The sequence below is a fragment of the Bos indicus genome, chromosome 3 (assembly GCF_029378745.1).
Source record: "Bos indicus isolate NIAB-ARS_2022 breed Sahiwal x Tharparkar chromosome 3, NIAB-ARS_B.indTharparkar_mat_pri_1.0, whole genome shotgun sequence".
In the NCBI taxonomy this organism is placed as follows: domain Eukaryota; kingdom Metazoa; phylum Chordata; class Mammalia; order Artiodactyla; family Bovidae; genus Bos; species Bos indicus.
The window spans coordinates 2,264,747-2,288,937 of NC_091762.1; the positions used below are offsets into that span (position 1 = coordinate 2,264,747).

At 38.2% G+C, this 24,191-nt stretch overlaps 1 long non-coding RNA gene across 1 annotated transcript; it reads right to left on the minus strand.

The window, feature by feature from the left end:
* Positions 1–1,863: 1,863 nt before the first annotated feature.
* LOC109577776 (uncharacterized) lies at positions 1,864–8,064 on the minus strand. Its single transcript, XR_002183585.2, has 2 exons — positions 7,688–8,064; positions 1,864–2,909 (listed from the first exon to the last, which is right to left on the minus strand). It is a non-coding gene; the product is annotated as an uncharacterized lncRNA (long non-coding RNA).
* Positions 8,065–24,191: the final 16,127 nt, after the last annotated feature.

A 24,191-nucleotide genomic window follows, 5' to 3' on the forward strand; every position in this document is an offset into this window, starting at 1 on the left:
CCGCCGGAGGAGAAAAATTCAATCCAGGGCCAGAGACAAGGCTTGATCACTCGGAGCTTTTGTGTAATAAAGTTTTATTAAAGTATAAAGGAGATAGAGAAAGCTTCTGACATAGGCATCAGAAGGGGGCAGAAAGAGTACCCCCTTGCTAGTGTTAACAATGAGGTTATATAATCCAAAGAATGTCTGGAGGTTGTAAAGACCTCATCAGACCTACTCCCATAATTTACATTTTAAGATAACACTGTCCTCAGGCAAGATACATCCTTGTAAAGACCAGGTCTACTCCCATAATTTACATTTTAAGATAACAGAAGGTTGAATCCAAAGACTGTCCTTAGGCAGGATACATTATTGTTATATAATCCTAAGGAATATGGAGAAAGAAAAAAGTTTGTCCTTTCTTCCTCCTTGAGAATTCCAGACCCCTCTCTCCTTGGGGACCCCTAGACTCCTTATCAACCTGCCTAGGAACTGACTCTCTCATTAACAAATTGAAAAATAAAAGCCATATGATTATCTCAATAGATGCAGAGAAAGCCTTTGAAAAAATTCAATATCCATGTATGATAAAAACTCTCCAGAAAGCAGGCATAGAAGGAACATACCTCAACATAATAAAAACTATATATGACAAACCCAGAGCAAACATTATCCTCAATGGTGAAAAATTGAAAGCATTTGCCCAAAAGTCAGGAACAAGACAAGGGTGCCCACTTTCACCACTTCTATTCAACATAGTTTTGGAAGTTTTGACCACAGCAACCAGAGCAGAAAAAGAAATAAAAGGAATCCAGATTGGAAAAAAAGAAGTAAAACTCTCACTGTTTGCAGATGACATGATCTTCTACACAGAAACCCTAAAGAATCCACCAGAAAATTACCAGAGCTAATCAATGAATATAGTAAAGTTGCAGGATATAAAATCAACACTCAGAAATCCCTTGCATTCCTATACACTAATAATGAGAAAATAGAAAGAGAAATTAAGGAAACAATTCCATTCACCATTGCAATGAAAAGAATAAAATACTTGGGAATATATCTACCTAAAGCAACAAAAGACCTATATATAGAAAATTATAAAACACTGGTGAAAGAAATCAAAGAGGACACTAATAGATGGAGAAATATACCGTGTTCATGGATTGGAAGAATCAATATAGTGAAAATGAGTATAGTACCCAAAGCAATCTATAGATTCAATGCAATCCCTATCAAACTACCAATGGTATTTTTCACAGAGCTAGAACAAATAATTTCACAATTTCTATGGAAATACAAAAAGCCTTGAATAGCCAAAGCAATCTTGAGAAAGCAGAGTGGAACTGGAGGAATCAACCTGCCTGACTTAAGGCTCTACTACAAAGCCACAGTCATCAAGACAGTATGGTACTGGCACAAAGACAGAAAAATAGATCAATGGAACAAAATAGAAATCCCAGAGATAAATCCATGCACCTGTGGACACCTTATCTTTGACAAAGGAGGCAAGAATACACAATGGAGAAAAGACAATCTCTTTAACAAGTAGTGCTGGGAAAACTGGTCAACCACTTGTAAAATAATGAAACTGAAACACTTTCTAACACCATACACAAAAATAAACTCAAAATGAATTAAACATTTAAATGTACAACCAGAAATTATAAAACTCCTAGAGGAGAACATAGGCAAAACACTCTCTGACAAAAATCACAGCAGGATCCTCTATGACCCACATCTCAAAACATTGGAAATAAAAGCAAAAATAAACAAATGGGACTAATTAAAATTAAAAGCTTCTGCACAACAAAGGTGTGGGAATTTTCTTCCCGGGACTTGGAAACGGTGAACCTGAAAGGACAACATTTGGACAGTCTCTGCAAGGACTGACAACTTTATTTCTGTAGTCAAGCCTTTTTATAGGAGTGAGGAACAAAGAGCTTAGAGCATACGGCCAGCAGAACACATACAAGGCTAAGATATAATCAGTAAAAGATATTTCAAGGAACAGCGCATTCTTAATGACCCATGTGTTTATCTATGACCCATTTTCTCAAGCAATGTCTTTAATGTTTAATCGCTAAATTTTGGCGCCGAGCATAGCCAAAGGCAGGAAATGTTTTTCAGCTATCGGTACACAATGCCTGGGTACTTCCGGCCCTTTGGCATTTCCCCAAGGACCTTCTCCTTCAAGGCTATTTTGCACTGCACCTCCCAACATATCCTCCTTTTGTTTTTAGTTAAAGCACAGCAGCTGCTAGTTGGACTCCGTCATAGGAGGCATGGAGTCTTGAGTAGAGACATCTGTATAGAATTGTGTAGTGCCATACCAGATAGGGTTCCTACTGTAACAATAGATATTAGACTAAGAATGCCAGCAATAATCCATCCTATTATGTGCTTTGACCTCCTTAAGCCATATTTGAGCAAAACTGAGAGAAATACAGAGTCGGTCTATGGTTTTGTTAGGTTAACAGGAAGCCACAAATCAGATCTTTGCTTGACTATTGCAATTTTGACATAATGATATGAAATAGTATGGTTTAAACACGTATACAAGGCACATGCTGTACAGTTAACAATCTTAGCAGAAAGATCTATATCGAAGTTACCTACAATAAACATGTATGGGAGGTGCACACAAGATTGGATATAAAATCGTATAAAAAGGTATGGTTTTGAGGTTTTAAGGCTTTCGCAGTCCCATACACATTGGCAAAGCGCTCCAATGCAGCAGGAATCTTCCACACATGCCATTGCTCAGGTCTACGGTCGGGGTTCAGACATTGACGTTTTCTCTTCAGCTTCTCCATGGTCATTGACGAGACCCTTCGCGTCAGCTGCGTCACCCGTCAGAGGAGTCCGGTCTCGGGGTCCTTCTTGGTAATGGACATGGCGAAGTGGAACCCAGATTTCTTCTCCATCTGCAACGACAAGACCGTAACCTCTGCGTAGGAGTCGTAAGATTCCTGGCAACCATTGATTAAACTGCTTATACCATATTGGTGTGTTGGCTTCTAATGGTTTCTTACTGTTTTCCTCTGCAAAATGTTTGTCTGCACGAGTATCAGAACTATCTTTTAGTAAATTAAAGAAAAAATTAAGGAATAAAGAGTTAAAGATAATAACAATTGAGGGTTCATAGGATAAAAACTGTATCTCCTCTTCTATATTCCCCCTGTCTGTTTTAATAAATGAGTTTTAAGAGTACGATGGGCTCTTTCGATAATTGTTTGACCTTGGGGATTGTAGGGTATCCCTGTGATGTGTGTTATATTCCATTCCATTAGAAATGAATGAAACGAGTGAGAGGTAAATGCAGGCCCATTATCTGTTTTTAAGACCGAAGGTGTTCCCATAACAGGGAAGGTGAGTAAAAGTGCGGAAATGGCGTGTTTGCTGGATTCTGAAGAGACAGGCATTGCCCATATAAAACCTGAAAATGTATCAACTGAGACAAAAAGCAAAGAAAACTTTCCCAAGGAGTAATGAGTGAAGTCAGATTGCCAAAGGGAGTTAGGCTGTTGCCCACGAGGATTAACTCTTGAAACTGTGGTACATAAGTGCAGAGGAGCACAGATGTCATAGGATTTAATATGTCTCGTTTCAGTGAGGGGAATATGGTATTTAGAGCGCAATCTTTTAGCATTGGTATGAAGATTAGCGTGTTCGTCCATAGCAGGCGCAAAGACAGGAGCTATGAACCTATTAACAGCATCATTCCTTGATGCCAGGGGGCCAGGTAAACCTGAATGAGCACGTATATGTGCAATGAAGAAAGGTTTCGTATGTGATTGAATTAAGGCTTGAGTCTTTGAAAAGAGAATATGTAATTCTTCATTTAGGTTGTATAAAAAGGCGGTAACAAAATCGGGGAAAAGGGAAGCAAGATATTTGGAATCAGTATACACATTGAAGGATAATGGTTGAAGAGACAATAGAGCATATAAAGCATATAATTCAACTCTTTGTATTGAAGAATAGGTAGTAGGTAATTTCTCTTTGATATCAGGGCTGACGATCCCAGCTATGCCTTTCTTGTTGCCATCAATGAAATAGGTAGGTGCATTTGAAATAGGTTGGGAGGCAATGATATTAGTTACTATAAATTTAGTAAATTGTAGGAAGTCCCATAATTTTCCTTTCAGCAAATGGAATGAGATAATGTTCTGAAAATCACTTAATGCTATTTGCATGGTCATGTTATATTGTAAGGCAATTTGTAATTCCTTTTTTGTCGAGGGGACATGTATTGCATATGGATCAAATCCAGTTAAGGTTTGTACATGGCTCCTTCCTGATACAATTATCTGCCCTATTTTCTCAATGTATGATACGATTTTCTTTGACTGTTTAGTATGTAGATATACCCATTCTATCGGGCTGTTTTGAGCTATGATTGCAGTAGGTGAATGTTTGGTGGGAAATATATATAAACAGACCCATTGGGTATGGTCTAGCCGAGTTGAGAAAGATTGTTGAATGTGTTTTTCAACAAATTTTAATTCTTCTTTCATTTCTTTTGTTAGCTGTCTAGGACTATTAGGGTTAGGAGGTCCCTCTAAAATTTTAAATAAATTTTGTAATGCATAGGTGGGAATGCCGATAGATGACTGAAGCCAATTAATATCTTCTATCATTTTTTGAAAATCATTTAATGTGCATAGAGAATGCATAGAGATTTGAGTTTTTTGAGGTTTTATGTTAGACTCTTCCATAACATGTCCCAAGTAATTAAAGGGTGCTTTCAATTGAGTTTTATCTGGTGCAACAAGTAGGCCATGATTTTGAAGAGTGGTGGTGATTTCATCATATAGCTGTTGTAAACAGAGTTCAGATTCCATGGAAAGAAGTATGTCATCCATATAATGAATTATGAAGGCAGTAGGATATTTATCTCTAATGGATTGTAATAAAACAGATATAAGATATTGGCAAATGGTAGGAGAGTTCATCATTCCCTGAGGTAAAACCTTCCATTGAAATCTTTTAATAGGAGCCACGTGATTTATAGAAGGAACTGAAAAAGCAAAACGTTTTCTATCTTTAGGATGCAAAGGTATAGTAAAAAAGCAGTCTTGTAAATCAATAATAATTACAGACCAGCCTTTCGGTACCATGGAAGGGGAGGGCAATCCAGGTTGTAATGGCCCCATAGGAATCATAGTATTATTAACATTTCTTAAATCTATCAACATTCGCCATTTTCCTGATTTCTTTTTTATTAAAAAAACAGGAGAATTCCATGGGGAAAATGAAGGCTCTATATGATTTTTCTGTAATTGCTCATTTACTAATTGTGTGAGAGCTGCCAACTTTTCTTTAGTCAGGGGCTATTGAGGTGTCTATACTGGGGCATCAGATTCCCAATCGAGAGGCAGCGGTGTTAACTCAATGGCCCCCATTAAAAAGGCTCATTTGGAGAGATTGTGGCTTTCGTTTGTTCAAGAAAATCCCTTCCCCACAAATTAATAGGGATATTGGTAATATATGGTTTGATGTAAGCTACAATTTGATCAGGACCATAAGCCTGTAAATAGGATGCACTGACAAAAGTTTGTGTAGCATCAGCTTCGCCCATCCCTCACAGTTTGGAAGGAGCCACAGTCTTACCCCATTCAAGGGGTCATTCTTCAGTTCTAATAATGGAAATGTTGGCTCCTGTATCCAACATACCTGTGAAATTTTTTCCCAGTATATTTAGAGTAAGCATAGGCTTTTGATGTTCCTTTAATAAGGTAGATAGTGCCATGGTAAGATTGGTGCTACCAAAGTCTCCCTGCCTAATTTTATCAGATGCCCTCACTGGTTTGACATATGGCAAAAGCAATAATTGTGCAAAGTGTTCCCCTTTTTGTAGACATATATTTCCTAATTTTACGACATTAACCATGACATATATCTCTCCTTCATAATCTTCATCCATAACTCCATTCAACATTATTAAACCTTTCATTGTATAGCTGCTAGGTCCCAAAATTAGTCCAACTGTTGCAAGTGGGATTGGACCATAATATCCAGTGGGGATTTTATGAGGATTGTATAATTCTATTAATTCCATATCATAAAGACTAGGTATATCAATGCAAGCACTCTTAGATGTAGCTGCTTGCAGTGTCATAATGTTGGGTCCTCCTTTTGTAGTGGGGCTAGAGGATAGCTCCTTTATTAGTTTCCCTGTTGTTTTTGTTGTGCCTCTTGTGTCAATTCATTTCCATCCTTATCAAATTTGGAACGACATTCATTCAACCAATGGAATCCCCTTTTACATTTTGGGCAAACTTCTGGGGGCCTTTTTTTTATTAGAAGTATTATTATTTTTAGCTGTCTGCATTGGCATGTGGCATTGTTTTTTCATATGGTTGGCCTTCCCACAGTTAAAACATTTAGCATTAGCAGCCTTTTGCACATTAAAAGTTTCTAGTGCTGCTAATTTTACTCTATGGGACATAGATCTGATATCTCTATAAGCTTTCAAATATTCCGTAAGAGAACCAGTTTCTCGAATTGGTCTAAGCATGAATCGACATTCCTCATTAGCATGTTCAAAGGCAAGTTGTTTTAAAATAATATTTTGTAAGGTTTCATCTCAGATAGATTTTTTTGATGGCATCCTTTAATTTTCCTATAAATTGGGAATATTTCTCCTCATGTCCTTGGGTAATCTTGACAAATGAACCATCAGAGTTAACATTATCAACCTTTACCCATGCTCTGCAAGAAATTTTTCTAATGAAATGCAACATCTGAGGGGTAATATTAGCTAATTGCGCAGTCATATCGGCCATGGCTCCTGTACCAGTGAGTATATCATAGGTTAAATGGGAAGGGTTACCACAAGATTGCTGGTCAATCATCATCTGTCGGGCCTCATCACCAACCCATATTTGCCATTGAAGTAATTGTTGAGGATTTAGAACCATCTTTGCTAATTAAAAAAAAATCATGTGGCATTCAATAATCAGCCCATCCTCTGAGGAATTCTACACAGTAAGGAGAAGTAGGTCCATACAGAGTGCATGTTTTCTTAAAGCTGGACAACATACCAAAATCTAGACCAGCCCAAGCATTCTGGCCTTGGGCAGGCTGATCAAACTGTATTGGGAAAGTGAAAGCGCAAGTAGGCATCTCCCGAGGAGGAGTGAAATGATTAGTATGAGCAAAGTTAGCAACTGTATTACAGGTGGAGCAGAAGGAAAAACCTCAGATTTGGGCTGTTCATTGAATGAAATGACCTCTGCTCTAAGTGGTTTCAGTTTTGACACATCCTGTATACATATGTCTCCAAGCTGTTTTTCCAAGGATTCTGTCTGATTGAGCATAACATTCTTATATTTCAAAGCACCTTGCATATCTTGTTCCTTAAGCTCATATTCATGCAAAGACTGAACAGTCTCTACTTCCAAATCAACATTATGCCCTTCAATTTGTTTTATGACAGCCTATATGAGTGATCATGTAACCTACCATTGAGGGGGAATATGGACTCCTTGCTGATATGCTCGCAAAACATTATTCTTAACCCTTTTCCATATGTCTAGACCGAGCGTCCCCTCCTCTGGGAACCACGATTATGTTCCAGTAAAATATGACAGCAGTCATTCAACTGATATCTTGAAACATTAACACCATTTTGTTTCAGAAAGTGATGCATTATAGAAATGAAAGGAATCTTACTGCTATGTTGTCCCATCCTGCTTACCTCTTTCTGCAGGGCTCGCTGCTTTGTTCAGTCTTCCTATCAAGTCCCTGTTCTTGGCGTCACCTGTGGGAATTTTCTTCCCAGGACTTGGAAACGGTGAACCTGAAAAGACAATGCTTGGACAGTCTCTGCAAAGACTGACAACTTTATTTCTGCAGTCAAGCCTTTTGATAGGAGCAAGGAACAAAGAGCTTAGAGCATACGGCCAGCAGAAAACGTACAAGGCTAAGATATAATCAGTAAAAGATACTTCAAGGAACAGCGCATTCTTAACAATCCATGTGTTTTTCTATAACCCATTTTCTCAAGCAACGTCTTTAATGTTTAATCGCTAAATTTTGGCGCCGAGCATAGCCAAAGGCAGGAAATGTTTTTCAGCTATCAGTACACAATGCCTGGGTATTTCTGGCCCTTCACCATTTCCCCTTGAAGGACCTTCTCCTTCAAGGCTATTTTGCACTGCGCCTCCCAACAAAAGGAAACTATAAGCAAGGTGAAAAGACAGCCTTCAGAATGGGAGAAAATAATAGCAAATGAAGCAACTGACAAAGAATTAACCTCAAAAAATATACAAGCAACTCCTGCAGCTCAATTCCAGAAAAATAAACAACTCAATCAAAAAATGAGCCAAAGAACTAAACAGACATTTCTGCCAAGAAGACATACAGATGGCTAACAAACACATGAAAAGATGCTGAACATCACTCACTATCAGAGAAATGCAAATCAAAACCACAATGAGGTACCATTTCATGCCAGTCAGAATGGCTGCGATCCAAAAGTCTACAAGCAATAAATGCTGGAGAGGGTGTGGAGAAAAGGGAACCCTCTTACACTGTTGGTGGGAATGCAAACTAGTACAGCGACTATGGAGAACAGTGTGGAGATTCCTTAAAACCTGGAAATAGAACTGCCTTATGACCCAGCAATCCCACTGCTGGTCATACACACTAAGGAAACCAGAACTGAAAGAGACACGTGTACCCCAATGTTCATCGCAGCACTGTTTATAATAGCCAGGACATGCAAACAACCTAGATGTCCATCAGCAGACAAATGGATAAGAAAGCTATGGTACATATACACAATGGAGTATTACTCAGCCACTAAAAAGAATACATTTGAATCAGTTCTAATGAGGTGGATGAAACTGGAGCCTATTATAGAGAGTGAAGTAAGCCAGAAAGAAAAACACCAATACAGTATACTAACGCATATATATGGAATTTAGAAAGATGGTAACAATAACCCTGTATGTGAGATAGCAAAAGAGACACAGATGTATAGAACAGTCTTTTGGACTCTGTGGGAGAGGGAGAAGGTGGGATGATTTGGGAGAACGGCACTGAAACATGTATAATATCATATATGAAACAACAACAACAAAAAGAGCTAAACGTGCAAAGATTAGCATTACTAAGCATCAGAGAGAACATGAGGTGCTGAGACCTCCCAAACACAGCTGATGGGAGTGTAAATCAACAGAATCACATTGTCATCATCCAGTAAATTTAAAGGAACACAACCTATGACTTGGTCATTCTACTCCAAGGTATCCAGCCTACGTAAAAGTGTGTACTTGAATACAGGGAGACACAGATAAGAATGCTCAGAGCTGATGTAGTCATAAAATCCCCAAACAGGTAACAAGCTAGGTGGATGTGTAAACACCTGTTGATTGTCCAAATACTATACTAGAGTGACAATTAGCTACACTGTGTGCAACAATGTGCAGGAACCTCACACACACTGTGTTGATAAAAGCAGCCAGACACAAATAACACATGGTGTATGGATGCAAAACTTAAAGACTTTGACATAAAAAACTCAAAAACAAAAAAACAAACAAAAATTTAGGAATAAATTCACCATATAACCCAGCAGTCCCACTCTGGGCATATACCCTAAGGAAACCAAAATTGAAAAAGACACATGTATCCCATTGTTCATTGCAATACTATACAATAGCTAGAATATGGAAGCAATCTAGATGTTCATCAAAAGATGAATGGATAAAGAAGCTGTGGTGCAAATACACAATGGAATATTCAGTTCGGCTCAGTCACTCAGTCATTTCCGACTCTTTGCGACCCCATGAATCACAGCACACCAGGCCTCCCTGTCTATCACCAACTCCCAGAGTTCACTCAGACTCACGTCCATTGAGTCAGTGATGCCATCCAGCCATCTCATCCTCTGTCCTCTCCTTCTCCTCCTGCCCCCAATCTCTCCCAACATCAGAGTCTTTTCCAATGAGTCAACTCTTCTCATGAGGTGGCCAAAGTACTGGAGTTTCAGCTTTAGCATCATTCCTTCCAAAGAAATCCCAGGGCTGATCTTCTTCAGAATGGACTGGTTGGATCTCCTTGCAATCCAAGGGTCTCTCAAGAGTCTTCTCCAAAGCCACAGTTCAAAAGCATCAATTCTTCGGCGCTCAGCTTTCTTCACAGTCCAACTCTCACATCCATACATGACCCCAGGAAAAACCATAGCCTTGACTAGATGGACCTTTGTTGGCAAAGTAATGTCTCTTCTTTTGAATATGCTATCTAGGCTGGTCATAACTTTCCTTCCAAGGAGTAAGCATCTTTTAATTTCATGGCTGCAGTCACCATCTGCAGTGATTTTGGAGCCCCCCAAAATAAAGTCTGACCCTATTTCCACTGTTTCCCCATCTATTTCCCATGAAGTGATGGAACCGGATGCCATGATCTTTGTTTTCTGAATGTTGAGCTTTAAGCCAACTTTTTCACTCTCCACTTTCACTTTCATCAAGAGGCTTTTTAGTTCCTCTTCACTTTCTGCCATAAGGGTGGTGTCATCTGCATATCTGAGGTTATTGATATTTCTCCCAGCAATCTTGATTCCAGCTTGTGTTTCTTCCAGCCCAGCGTTTCTCATGATGTACTCTGCATATAAGTTAAATAAACAGGGTGACAATATACAGCCTTGACGAACTCCTTTTCCTATTTGGAACCATTCTGTTGTTCCATGTCCAGTTCTATCTGTTGCTTCCTGACCTGCATACAGATTTCTCAAGAGGCAGGTCAGGTGGTCTGGTATTCCCATCTCTTTCAGAATTTTCCACAGTTGATTGTGATCCACACAGTCAAAGGCTTTGGCATAGTCAATAAAGCAGAAATAGATGTTTTTCTGGAACTCTCTTGCTTTTTTGATGATCCAGCAGATGTTGGCAATTTGATCTCTGGTTCCTCTGCCTTTTCTAAAACCAGCTTGAACATCAGGAAGTTCACGGTTCACGTATTGCTTTAGCCTGGCTTGGAGAATTTTGAGCATTACTTTACTAGCATGTGAGATGGAATATTACTCAGCCATAAAAACGAACACATTTGAGTCAGTTCTAATGAGGTGAATTAACCGAGAGCCTATTTTATAGAGTGAAATAAGTCAGAAAGAGAAAGATAAATATCGTATTCTAACGCATATATATAGAATCCAGAAAAATGGTACTGAAGAATTTATTTACAGGGCAACAGTGGAGAAACAGACAAAGAGAATAGATTTATGGACATGGGGAGAGGGGAAGAGAGGATAGGATGTATGGAACAAGTAACACGGAAACTTATATTACTTTATGTAAAACAGATACCAAAAGGGAATTTGCAGTATGGCTCAGTAAACTCAAACAGGGGCTCTGTATCAACCTAGAGGGGCAGAATGGGGAGGGAGATGGGAGGGAGGTTCTAAGTGGAGGGAGTATATATATATATATCTATGGCTGATCCATGTTGAGGCTTGACAGAAAGCAACAAAATTGTGTAAAGCAATTATCCTCCAATAAAAAAATAAATTATTTAAAAAATATCAGACACAACTGAGCATGATACATACAATTTTGATCATTTCAAACTCTTTCATTCTAAATATTTCAGAGATTCTCACGTCTGTCCACCTAAAAATCAATGTAATTTAGTTTCCCCATTTTTGACAAGTATTCCTATATTTCCCCTCTCATTTACTGAATTGTCTAGAATTTTCAGAACAATTTCCAATGGATGGGGTTACTGAACATATTCTCTTGTGTTTCACCCTTGAGTATGATGCTGGCTCTTGGTATGAGGAAGATAATTATGCCATATTAAGGAAATTTTTTTTCCTCTTTATAGATAGGTGTGTGTGTGTGTGTGTGTGTGTGTGTACACATGTGTGTGTCTGTGTGTTTAATCTGGAAACAGTATTAATTTTATTAAATATATTCCTGAATCTTTTAAGATAATTATGTAGTTTTAAAATTTTAATTTGTTACTATAATGGATTATATTAATAGATTTATCCTTTTGAGTCACATTTGCATTCTACATAAAATCTTACTTGGTCTTGATATACTAATATTCAAAAATGTTGTGTTCTATTTCTTAGAACTTTTAAAAAGCGTTTTGCACTTAAGATTATACTTAAGATTGGTCTCTTGATACTTTTTTGTATGCTATCTTTGCTATTAGGGTTAGAAAAAACTTTTGTATTTTCTTTATGCTTCAGACAGTTTACATGGTATGGTAATCATCTATGTTCTGAAAGCTAACACCCAATCTACTAGGTAACTGAGCCCAGTAATTTTCTTTTATTTCTTTAACTGTTTCATTTTTCATATGCAAATTCAGCTAATTATTCTTTTCATTGAAGTTTATTCATTTATATGAGTTTCAAAAGTTTCACCTGCTAGTATGTGTAATCTTAAGATTTTAAAATCTCTGCTGATTTGTTACTGTCCCTAAATTCCTTTCTAATTTTGTATTTAATGCATTCACTTAATTTTACTTTGGTCTAATCGCAAAGCTTGTCAAATCACAGTTAGTAATGAGATAAAGTGCTTATATCAGAATGTAAAGCAATTTGTGGCTTCAAGAGAAGCTCACAGCAACACCAAAAAGTTAGTGAACATCAGCAAAGCCTTTAATGATTTAATCAATTTATTTTTTTCACAAACTTGTTGTCTCATTGTAGATAAATTACAGTCGATTTGAGAATACAACCACCTTGTTTATTTTATTTTACTTTGTACTCCCCAAGAATCAGCTTTACAGTTTGCCATCAAGTCTACATTTTTTGTTTATTAATTCATGAATTTCTGCTTTTATTTTTGTTTCTTTTCTTATGCTTCCCTGAGGTTTCAGTTTTTGTTTTCTAACTTAAGTTTATATATACCTCATTTATTTATGTATTTTTATTTGTTATATTTTGCTTTTTATGATTATAAATGATACTTTAACTACTATTTTGGCCATATCCTCTCAAGTTTTTAAGATATGGGATTCTTATGCTCATTCTTTTCTAAAATTTCCTATAATTATGGTCAAAGGTCTTTAAGTCACATGATTTTCAAGATCTTTTTGAAATTTTGTCTTGTTCTAATTATTTGCTAATTTTAATTAATTTTAATTGAAGTATAGTTGATTTAAAATGTTGTGTTAGTTTCTCCTGTACAGCAGTATTGATCAGATTTACCAAACATATAACACTTCTTTTTTAGAATTTCTTCCCATTTAGGTCAACACAGATGGTTTTCTTTATTTTATTATACTTTTGTTCTTAATTTGTAATTATACCTTTGTGGAATCAAAAGATGTTAGCAAAATGATTTCAATTGACTGACATTTATTGATACTTTCCCTGATATATAACATATTGTATTTTTATGTACTTGTATTAAAAGTTATGGAAGAGAAGGTAGTTTTTTCTGGGGCATTGAATTTAGTATATATTTATTATCTTTAGTGTCCCTATTTAACTTATCTTTATTTTCTGTTAAGAAAGAGAATCCATTGGAGTGTTATCAGTTTGCTCTTAATCAGAGATTTTGCCTCACATATTTTGATTCTGTTGTATATCACACTATTATGATATATCTTCCCTATGGCTCAAGCTCTTTTTACATATTAGTATTATGATATATCTTCCCTGTGAATCAAGCTCTTTTTACATATTGGTATGTATAAAATGACTTGTGGATGAATGTGCATATTGATCTGCTTTATAGAGTCCTTTAAGTCCCTTAATCTACTTTCATTCTTTTTTCATTTTGCTCCTCTGATTGGATGAATTTCACTACCATGCCTTCAAGTTCACTGAGACTTTCTTCCACCTGATATAGTCTGCTGTTGAATCTCTCTAGTGAATTTTTTAGTGCAGTTATTCTTCATTTCTGTGATTTCTGTTTCGTACTTATTTACGTCTCTTTGTTGAAGTTTTCACTGTGTTCATGTATTGATCTCCTGACCTTGATGAACAACTTTATGACCACTATTTTGAACACTCTATCAGATAAATCTCTTATTTCCATTTCATTAAGATCTGTTTGTGGAGTTTTAACTTGTTCTTTTGCTTGGGACATATCTTTTGTTTCTTCGTTTTCCTTGACTCTCTGTGTTAGTTTCGTCATATTATTTAAAAACGCCACCTCTCTCAGTCTTGACAAAGTAGTATTGTGTAGGAAATGAACATTATTTTTCCACCTGGACCAAGCTCTTAGATGTATCTTAAACTCCTGTGATTATTCAAGCTGACATCTTTGTTCTTAGTAGCTCTCTGTAGTTGAGGGTGTACCAAAATCTGTCACTGTCTCAAAAAGGAGATTTTGAGATTCAGGTTGATAGAAAGCCAGCCTCTCAGGCAAAAGCTAGCAAAGTATATATACTTAGACACTTTCCAGTGAGAAACTGAGATAGTCTCCGTTTGCCTGTTACCTCTCTGCCCCACAAAACCTGGGGCACCAAAAGTATATAAAAAATCTTTCCAAGGAGATACTGAGTACTTGGAGTGGACTTGGAGGGGAGAAGTTAGAGGTGGTATCTGCTCTCTCTGCAAAGTCTCTGCGAAGGATTGCAGTCAGCCTCTAGAGTTGTGCTAAATTAGAGGGTTTATCCCCAGGAAGCTGCTTTTAATGTATGCCAATAAGTCATTTTCAGGGAAATACTGGGATTTGTTCTCTTGTTCCTCTGAATTGGGCCTTGGATAGATAGCCCTGGAGAGTCATTGTGAAGTCACAAGAAACTGTTTCTTTGTTTGCTATAGTCTTGTGGGTCTCATGGAAGCAAACTCTGTGGGTGTTTTGGGGATTCATTGAGAATCTTAGAATTTGCAGTGCTAGTGGGAGTCCAAATGCTTTGCTCCTCATGGAGAAACTGGGAAATGGGAATTCCCTTCTAGTTGAATGATACTATGCTAGGATAGGGAGCATGTCTTAGATTTCCCTATGTATCTCTGCATGAGTAAAATGGAGAATGTGCTTCAGACTTCTTTCTTATAAAAGTTATTAATTAATTTATTTTTGGAAGCACTGGGTCTTTGTTGTTTTGCACAGGCTTTCTCTAGTTGCAGCAAATGGGGGCTACTCTTTATTGCAGTGCATAGGCTTCTTAATGCTGTGGCTTCTCTTATTGTGGAGCACAGGCTCTAGGTGAGTGGGCTTCAGAACTTGCAACACACAAGCTCAGTATTTGCAGCATGTAGGGCCTATAAGGATGCATGGGCTTCAGCAGTTATGGCACACAGTCTCAGTAGTTGTGGCTTATGGGCCCTAGAGTGCACAGGCTTCTGTAGTTGTGCCATGCTGGCTCAGTAGTTGTAGTACATGGGCTTATTGCTCTGTGGCATGTGGAATATTCCAAGATCAGGGACTGAAGCCATGTCCCCTGCTTTGGCAGGAGAATTCTTATCCACTGATCCACTTGGGAAGTCCCTTCAGAATTCTTCAATTAAATTTCAATGAATGGCAAATGCTCAAACTTTGGGGGAAAAAGACAGCTTTATTTGCCCTCTTGAATTATAGTTTTGCTGGATATAAAATTTTTAATTTTAAAGGTGTTTTCCCTCAGCATTTTAAATTATTTTCTCTTTCTTTTTCTGTTGATAAACAAACTTGTTAATACACAATTCTCGTTCCCTTGATGATAATAATAATCATGTCCTCTGTAGCAATGTATTTTAGATTTTGTCTTTAGCATTATGTAGTTTCAGTAAAATATCTTTGACTTAGAATTTGTTTTATGCTTATTCTAATAAAAATTATTCAGGCAAGTATACAGGAGACCCAGGTTCAATCCCTGGGACAGGAAGATCCCCTGGAGAAGGGAATGGCTACGTACTCCAATATACTTGCTTGGAGAATTCCATGGACAGAGGAGACTGTTGGGCTACAGTCCTTGGGATCACAAAGAGTCAGACATGACTGAGCTACTAACACTACACTACTACTATCCTGTAGTTCAGGAAGATTCTTTACCATCTGAGCCACCAGGGAAGCCATTAGTCATATATTCAACTTTCTCATACTAGCCCTATGAATCCTAATTTTTCTTTAACAATTCTATCACTTTATTGTTCAGATGACATGCTGGATAATTCCTTGAATATATCTTCTATTTCTCTGATTCCTCCATCATCTATATTTAGTCTATTTCTAAGATTATATCTACTACATTATATCTACTTCTGTGGGCAGGAATCCCTTAGAAGAAATGGAGTAGCCATCATGGTCAACAAAAGACTCTGAAATGCAGTACTTGGATGCAATCTCAAAAATGACAGAATGATCTCTGTTTGTTTCCAAGGAAACCATTCAATATCACAGTAATCCAAGCCTATGCCCTGACCATTAATGCTGAAAAAGCTGAAGTTGAACGGTTCTATGAAGACCTACAAGATCTTTTAGAACTAACCCCCAAAAGATGTCCTTTTCATTATAGGGGACTGGAATGCAAAAGCAGGAAGTCAAGAAGCACCAGGAGTAACAGGCAAATTTGGCCTTGGAATACGGAATGAAGCAGGGAAAAACTAATAGAGTTTTGTCAAGAGAACGCACTGGTCATAGCAAACACCCTCTTCCAACAACACAAGAGAAGACTTTACACATGGACATCACCAGATGGTCAACACTGAAATCAGATGGATTATATTCTTTGCAGCCACAGATGGAGAAGCTGTATACAGTCAGTAAAAAAACAAGACTGGAAGCTGACTGTGGCTCCGATCATGAGCTCCTTATAGCCAATTTCAGACTTAAATTGAAGAAAGAAGGGAAAACCACTAGACCATTCAAAGTGAAAGTGAAGTCTCTCAGTCATGTCTGACTCTTTGTGACCCCGTGGACTGTAGCCCACCAAGTTCCTCCATCCAGGATTCTTGCCAGGATTCTCCAGGCAAGAATACTGGAGTGGGTTGCCATTTCCTTCTCCAGGGGATTTTCCTGACCCAGGGATCGAACCCAGGTCTCCCACATTGCAGGCAGACGCTTTAAATTCTGAGCCACCAGGGAAGCCCAATCTAGACGATTCAGGTATGACCTAAATCAAATCCCTTATGATTATACAGTGGAAGTGAGAAATAGAAACTAGAAATAGGGACTAGATCTGATAGAGTGCCTGAGAACTATGGTCGGAAGTTCGTGACATTGTACAGGAGACAGGGATCAAGACGATCCCCATGGGAAAGAAATGTAAAAAAGCAAAATGGCTGTCTGGGGAGGCCTTACAAATAGCTGTGAAAAGAAGAGAAGCGAAAAGCAAAGGAGAAAAGGAAACATATAAGCATCTGAATGCAGAGTTCCAAAGAATAGCAAGAAGAGATAAGAAAGCTTTCCTCAGTGATCAATGCAAAGAAATAGAGGAAAACAACAGAATGGGAAAGAATAGAGATCTCTTCAAGAAAATTAGAGATACCAAGGGAACATTCCATGTAAAGATAGGCTTGATAAAGGACAGAAATGGTATGGACCTAATAGAAGCAGAAGATATTAAGAAGAGGTGGCAAGACTACACAGAAGAACTGTACAAAAAAGATCTTCACGACCAAGATAATCACGATGGTGTGATCACTCACCTAGAGCCAGACATCCTGGAATGTGAAGTCAAGTGGGCCTTAGAAAGCATCACTACGAAAAAACTAGTGGAGGTGATGGAATTCCAGTTGAGCTATTTCAAATCCTGAAAGGTGATGCTGTGAAAGTGCTGCACTCAATATGCCAGCAAATTTGGAAAACTCAGCAGTGGCCACAAGACTGGAAAAAGTTAGTTTTCATTCCAATCCCAAAGAAAGGCAATGCCAAAGAATGCTCAAACTACCGCACAATTGCACTCATCTCACACGCTAGTAAAGTAATGCTCAAAATTCTCCAAGCCAGGCTTCAGCAATACGTGAACTGTGAATTTCCAGATGCTCAAGCTGGTTTTAGAAAAGGCAGAGGAACCAGAGATCAAATTGCCAACATCTGCTGGATCATGGAAAAAGCAAGATAGTTCCAGAAAAATACCTATTTCTGCTTTATTGACTATGCCAAAACCTTTGACTGTGTGGATCACAATCAACTGTGGAAAATTCTGAAAGAGATGGGAATACCAGACCAGCTGACCTTCCTTTTGCAAAACCTATATGCAGATCAGGAAGCAACAGTTAGAACTGGACATGAAACAATGGACTGGTTCCAAAGAGGAAAAGGAGTTCGTCAAGGCTGTATATTGTCACCCTGTTTATTTAACTTATATGCAGAGTACATCATGAGAAACACTGGGCTGGAAGAAGTACAAGCTGGAATCAAGATTGCAGATGACACCACCCTTATGGCAGAAAGTGAAGAGGGACTAAAAAGCCTCTTGATGAAGGTGAAAGAGGAGAGTGAAAATGTCGGCTTAAGGCTCAACATTCAGAAAATAAAGATCATGGCATCTGGTCCCATCACTTCATGGGAAACAGATGGGGAAACAGCGGAAACAGTGTCAGAGTTTATTTTGGGGGGGCTCCAAAATCACTGCAGATGGTGATTTCAGCCATGAAATTAAAAGACGCTTACTCCTTGGAAGGAAAGTTATGACCAACCTAGACAGCATATTAAAAAGCAGAGACATTACTTTGCCAACAAGGGTCCGTCTAGTCAAGGCTATGGTTTTTCCAGTAGTCATGTATGGATGTGAGAGTTGGACTGTGAAGAAAGCGGAACACCAAAGAATTGATGCTTTTGAACTGTGGTGTTGGAGAAGACTCTTGAAAGTTCCTTGGACTGCAAGGAGATCCAACCAATCCATTCTAAAGGAGATCAGTCCTTGGTGTTGTTTGGAAGGAATAATGCTAAAGCTGAAACTCCAGTACTTTGGCCACCTCATGCAAAGAGTTGACTCATTGGAAAAGACTGTGATGCTGGGAGGGATTGGGGGCAGGAGGAGAAGGGGACGACAGAGGATGAGATGGCTGGATGGCATCATAGACTCGATGGAGATGAATTTAAGTGAACTCTGGGAGTTGGTGATGGACAGGTAGGTCTGGCGTGCTGCAATTCATGGGGTCACAAAGAGTTGGACACGACTGAGCAACTGAACTGAACTGAGGATTATATACATTTTTAGAAATTCTCTGTATTTTTTCTATAGCCCTTTTAATGAATTGTATTTATTCTTCTGTCTCCCTAATAATTTTATATAATTTTTATATTTCAACTCATTTATGTATTTTTGATATGCTATTGTTCTGAGGTTGCTCCATTGTCTTCCTTTTGAAATTGTCTTATCTCAAATGTCCTGTTATCTCAAACATTTCAGGGACTAATTATTTTTTTTGTGCTTTGATACAGTATTATCAATGATAATCTTTATTTATGTCATTTGAAATTTGTGATCTCACCTTGAGTGGAGATTATTTTTCTTCTGGAAATTCCATGCAACTGAATATAAGAATAATTCAACAATTACTTCTTCTGTGTACTCTAGCTATATTATGGTCTATCAGTTTCTTGTTTTGGGAACATCTCATACACAGTGTAAATCGTGTATTTGCATATACATTAACATGTGATTTTATAAAAAATTCAGTCCCATGAAATAATGTGTATGTGTGTTGTCTCATCACATGGACAGCATTTGTGTTACCTACTTCAGTGATCACTTCTAATCTATTTCTTGTCTGTTGTACATAAGACCAGACTAATTTCTTAGAGATTATAGACAATTCAGACTCTGGGAAAAATGAGGTAATTATCTCTTATGAAGGTTCTTACATCACTTTTTGTTAGAAAATCATAGGCTTTTTTTTTTTTTCAGTGTCCATAAAATTTTATTGGAATAGAGGCACACCCGTTTCCATATTGTTTATCTTATGATCAATGCATTTGGTTGTCTTCAGGATATGACCTTCTTCTTTCCTTTCTTGTAAAAGTTTTGTTGATTCTCATTTAGAGCCACAATTTTTGTCATTGTTAGTTCAGTTCAGTCACTCAGTCATGTCCTACTCTTTGCGACCCCATGAACCACCACATGCCAGACCTCCCTGTCCACCACAAACTCGTGGAGTCCACCCAAACTCATGTCCATTGAGTCGGTGATGCCATCCAACCATCTCATCCTCTGTCGTCCCCTTCTCCTCCTGCCCTCAATCCCTCCCAGCATCAGGGTCTTTTCAAATGAGTCAGCTCTTTGCATCAGGTGGCCAAAGTATTGGAGTTTCAGCTTCAACATCAGTCCTTCCAATGAACACCCAGGACTGGTCTTTAGGATGGACTGATTGGATCTCCTTGAGTCCAAGGGACTTTCAAGAGTCTTCTCCAACACCACAGTTCAAAAGCATCGATTCTTCAGTGCTCAGCTTTCTTTATAGTCCAACTATCACATTCATACATGACCACTGGAAAAACCAGCCTTGACTAGACGGACCTTTGTTGGCAAAGTAATGTCTCTGCTTTTTAATATGCTGTCTAGGTTGGTCATAACTTTCCTTCCGAGGAGTAAGCGTCTTTTAATTTCATGGCTGAAATCACCATCTGCAGTGATTTTGGAGCCCCCAAAAATAAAGTCAGCCTCTGTTTCCCCTGTTTCCCCATCTATTTGCCATGAAGTGATGGGACCGGGTGCCATGATCTTCGTTTTCTGAATGTTGAGCTTTAAGCCAACTTTTTCACTCTCCTCTTTCACTTTAATCAAGAGGCTCTTTAGTTCTTCTTCACTTTCTTCCATAAAGGTGGTGTCATCTGCATATCTGAGGTTACCGATATTTCTCCTGGCATACTTGATTCCAGTTTGTGCTTCTTCCAGCCCAGCGTTTCTCATGATGTACTCTGCATATAAGTTGAATAAGCAGGGTGACAATATACAGCCTTGACGTACTCCTTTTCCTATTTGGAACCAGTCTGTTGTTCCATGTCCAGTTCTAACTGTTGCTTCCTGACCTGTATACTGGTTTCTCAAGAGCAGGTCAGGTGGTCTGGTATTCCCATCTCTTTCAGAATTTTCCACAGTTTATTGTGATCCACAAAGTCAAAGGCTTTGGCATAGTCAATAAAGCAGAAATAGAGGTTTTCCTGGAACTGTCTTGCTTTTTCCATGATCCAGTGGATGTTGGCAATTTGATCTCTGGTTCCTCTGCCTTTTCTAAAACCAGACTTCTTTCTTACATTAATTATCCATACTTTGCATTTAAGTATGTAGTATCAGTGTCTCACACCCTATTTTGTGCTAACTTAAGTATTTGTGCAAATAGGTTATTAAAAGCAAGAGGTCCCAGCAGGAGTTTAGTTCACAGTGAGCTTTTCTGAGTCTCAAAATAAAAACACTTCTACAATGGCCAGTTTTGTGTGCTGACATACAGCTGACCAAATCAATAAAGACTAGCTTATACTTTTGCCTTTCCTAAAAGAACACTCCTATGGATCAAAAATATTAATGCCTTTAAAGTGAAAAGTGAAAGCGAAGTCGCTTAATCATGTCCGACTCTTTGCGACCCCATGGACTGTAGCCTACCAGGCTCCTCCATCCATGGGATTCTCCAGGCAAGAATACTGGAGTGGTTGCCATTTCCTTCGCCAGGGGATCTTCCCGATCCAGGGATCGAAACCTGGTCTCCCGCATTTCAGGCAGATGTGTTAACCTTTCAGCCACCAGGGAAGCCTTTAGTTTCAAGCAAATATTTAGTTAAAAAATGCAAAACACATTTAATAATAAAAATTTTATTTATGTTATAAAGATTATATGCAAAGGGGAGGGCACAGAAGTTAGTGGTTCTAGACTGCCAAGGTTCAAATTCCACTGGGTGTGATAAAATAGTTCTTGATGAAAAGGCTTCCATTTGGAAAAATACTGAGGTACAGAGAAAAAACACAATCCCCTGGTATTGTGTTGAGGTGAGATGTAGACTCCACTGGGTGGAATAAAATTTAGAGAAACTTCTATCTCTACAAGGAACTGAGCAGAAAGTCAAGGCATCCTCAGTAGTTCAGTAGTCAGTTTTGATGCCTTCGTTGACTGGGTTAGGGAGGTGTTGAGTTAGACTTGGGGTAGAGGCATGAATGGGCTTCTCCAGTGGTACAGTGGTGAAGAACCTACCTGCCAATGCAGGAGATGCAAGAGTTGCAGGTTCCCTGGGTTGGGAAGATCCCCTGGAGTAGGAAATGGCAACCCACTCCAATATTCTTGCCTGTAAAATTTTATGGGCAGAAGAGCCTGGCAGGCTACAGTCCATGGGGTCGCAAAGATGGGGCAAGACTGAGCATGGGCACACACTACTCACTACTCCTTCTCCTCCTCACTGGAAGCATGAATAAGATAGCACTCTTTGTTTTCAATGATGTTGCTCTACTGGCAAATACAAAAGTATAAGAAGAGTCCCTTCGGTGAGGAAAGGATGATGGAGAATAGTAGCTTTGGGGGAAAAAAGTGATGCACTCAGTTTTAAGACATGGTGAGTTTGGAATTTGTATCCATTGAGCAGTGAGATATATTGATATAAAGTTGTGCTATGAAATGACTGGAAATAGCACATATTTCAGGAGAGCAGAATGCAAGGATATGAATGCATTCATGAGATGCCTTTTCTTAGGCAGGCTATGGGACTGGGCAACAAGCAAATGATGGAAGTTTAACTCAGTCCAAGAAGTACAAACAACACTGTCCAGATAACACCCATTAAAGGCAGTGGGGCTTAATGCACTTCATCCCATCAAGTTTGATTGAGGACCTTGGAAGGACTACATCTTGAAATGAAAGCCTTTAATGACTACCACTGACAGGAAAGAGAGCTAAGAGGCAAGAAAAGTCCATGGTTAAGTAATTAGGGTAGTTTGAGACAGAGAATTGTCTCCAGCATTTTGTAGACTGTGGTTTTACATATATTCTCAATTAGAAAATCATAAGCCGGCATTGAAACATGTATAATATATATGAAATGAGTTGCCAGTCCAGGTTTGATGCACGGTACTGGATGCTTGGGGCTGGTGCACTGGGACGACCCAAAGGGATAGTACGGGGAGGGAGGAGTTTGGGGGGAGGTTCAGGATGGGGAACACGTGTATACCTGTGGCTGATTCATGTTGATATATGGCAAAACCAATACAATATTCTAAAGTTAAAAAATAAAATAAATAAATAAAAAATAAAATCATAAGCCAGTTTAGTGTTCTTCAAAGAGGGGTCAGTAAATGAAATCAACCAACAACTGGGGCCTACGAACAAAATATTAGACTTCTGCTGTATTTTTTGCTCTAAATAAAGAACTACATTAAGCCTTACTGAATTCAGTATATATGCTCATATTGACATGCAACTTTGTCAAAAGGTAGAGGCATGTGCCATCTGTGGTGACCCTGAGGGATGAGGAGGAGCTGGCCATGTTGCACTTACTTGTATCTTGTGAGCTGTGGCAGTTTACCTGGACTGGGCTATGTGGGTTTATAGATTATACCATTCCAGTTCAACCAAACTAACCTCCAGAAAAGAATACGTGGCTTAAAAAAGATCACTGCCAACAAATTTGATAGAGATGATAGTAATGATATTATTAATGTAATACTAATTTTAATAATCAATTAACAGGAAAGTCTGAGCTGACACTTCTCTTATGCCAAGTATGAGCTCTTCATCTGCCCTATTAGAGGTAAAACATTTTCATGATACTGTCAGATTTATCAACCTCTTTTGTTTGGTTAGTGTAGAAAGGCATACAAATACTATATGCCAGAATCCCCTATGTTTAACAGGTTTCTTCTAAAATCTATCAGTGACTCACATTTTTCATTTCCAATATTATTTGATTTGTGAAGCATGATTTATAATAGAGATTGTCAAACTATGGCCCTTCATCCAAATCTAGCCCATAGTTGGGAAAAAAGAATATTTTATGAGATGTTAAAATTATATGAAATTTAAAGTTCAACATATATAGATAAAGTTGCATTATAACACAGCCATGCTTATTATTATCATTAATATTATTATTTAAAATATTATCTGTGGTTGCTTTTGAATTAGAACAGCAGACTTCACATGTAACAGACCACAGGGCTTTCAAAGCCTAAAATATTTATAGTCTATTTCTTTGCAAAAATTTTTTGACGACTTACATGATATGCAAAGTTAAAATCTTAATACAAAATTTTAAAACTTTCATTGAAGGATTATTATTTGAAGCTATCTTATGAGTAAGTGTCAGACATTGTTCTAGTTGCCTGGAATACATCAGTGAAGAAAAGAAGGTGGCTGCCCTCATAAAACTTACATTCTGCTGGGAGGAGACT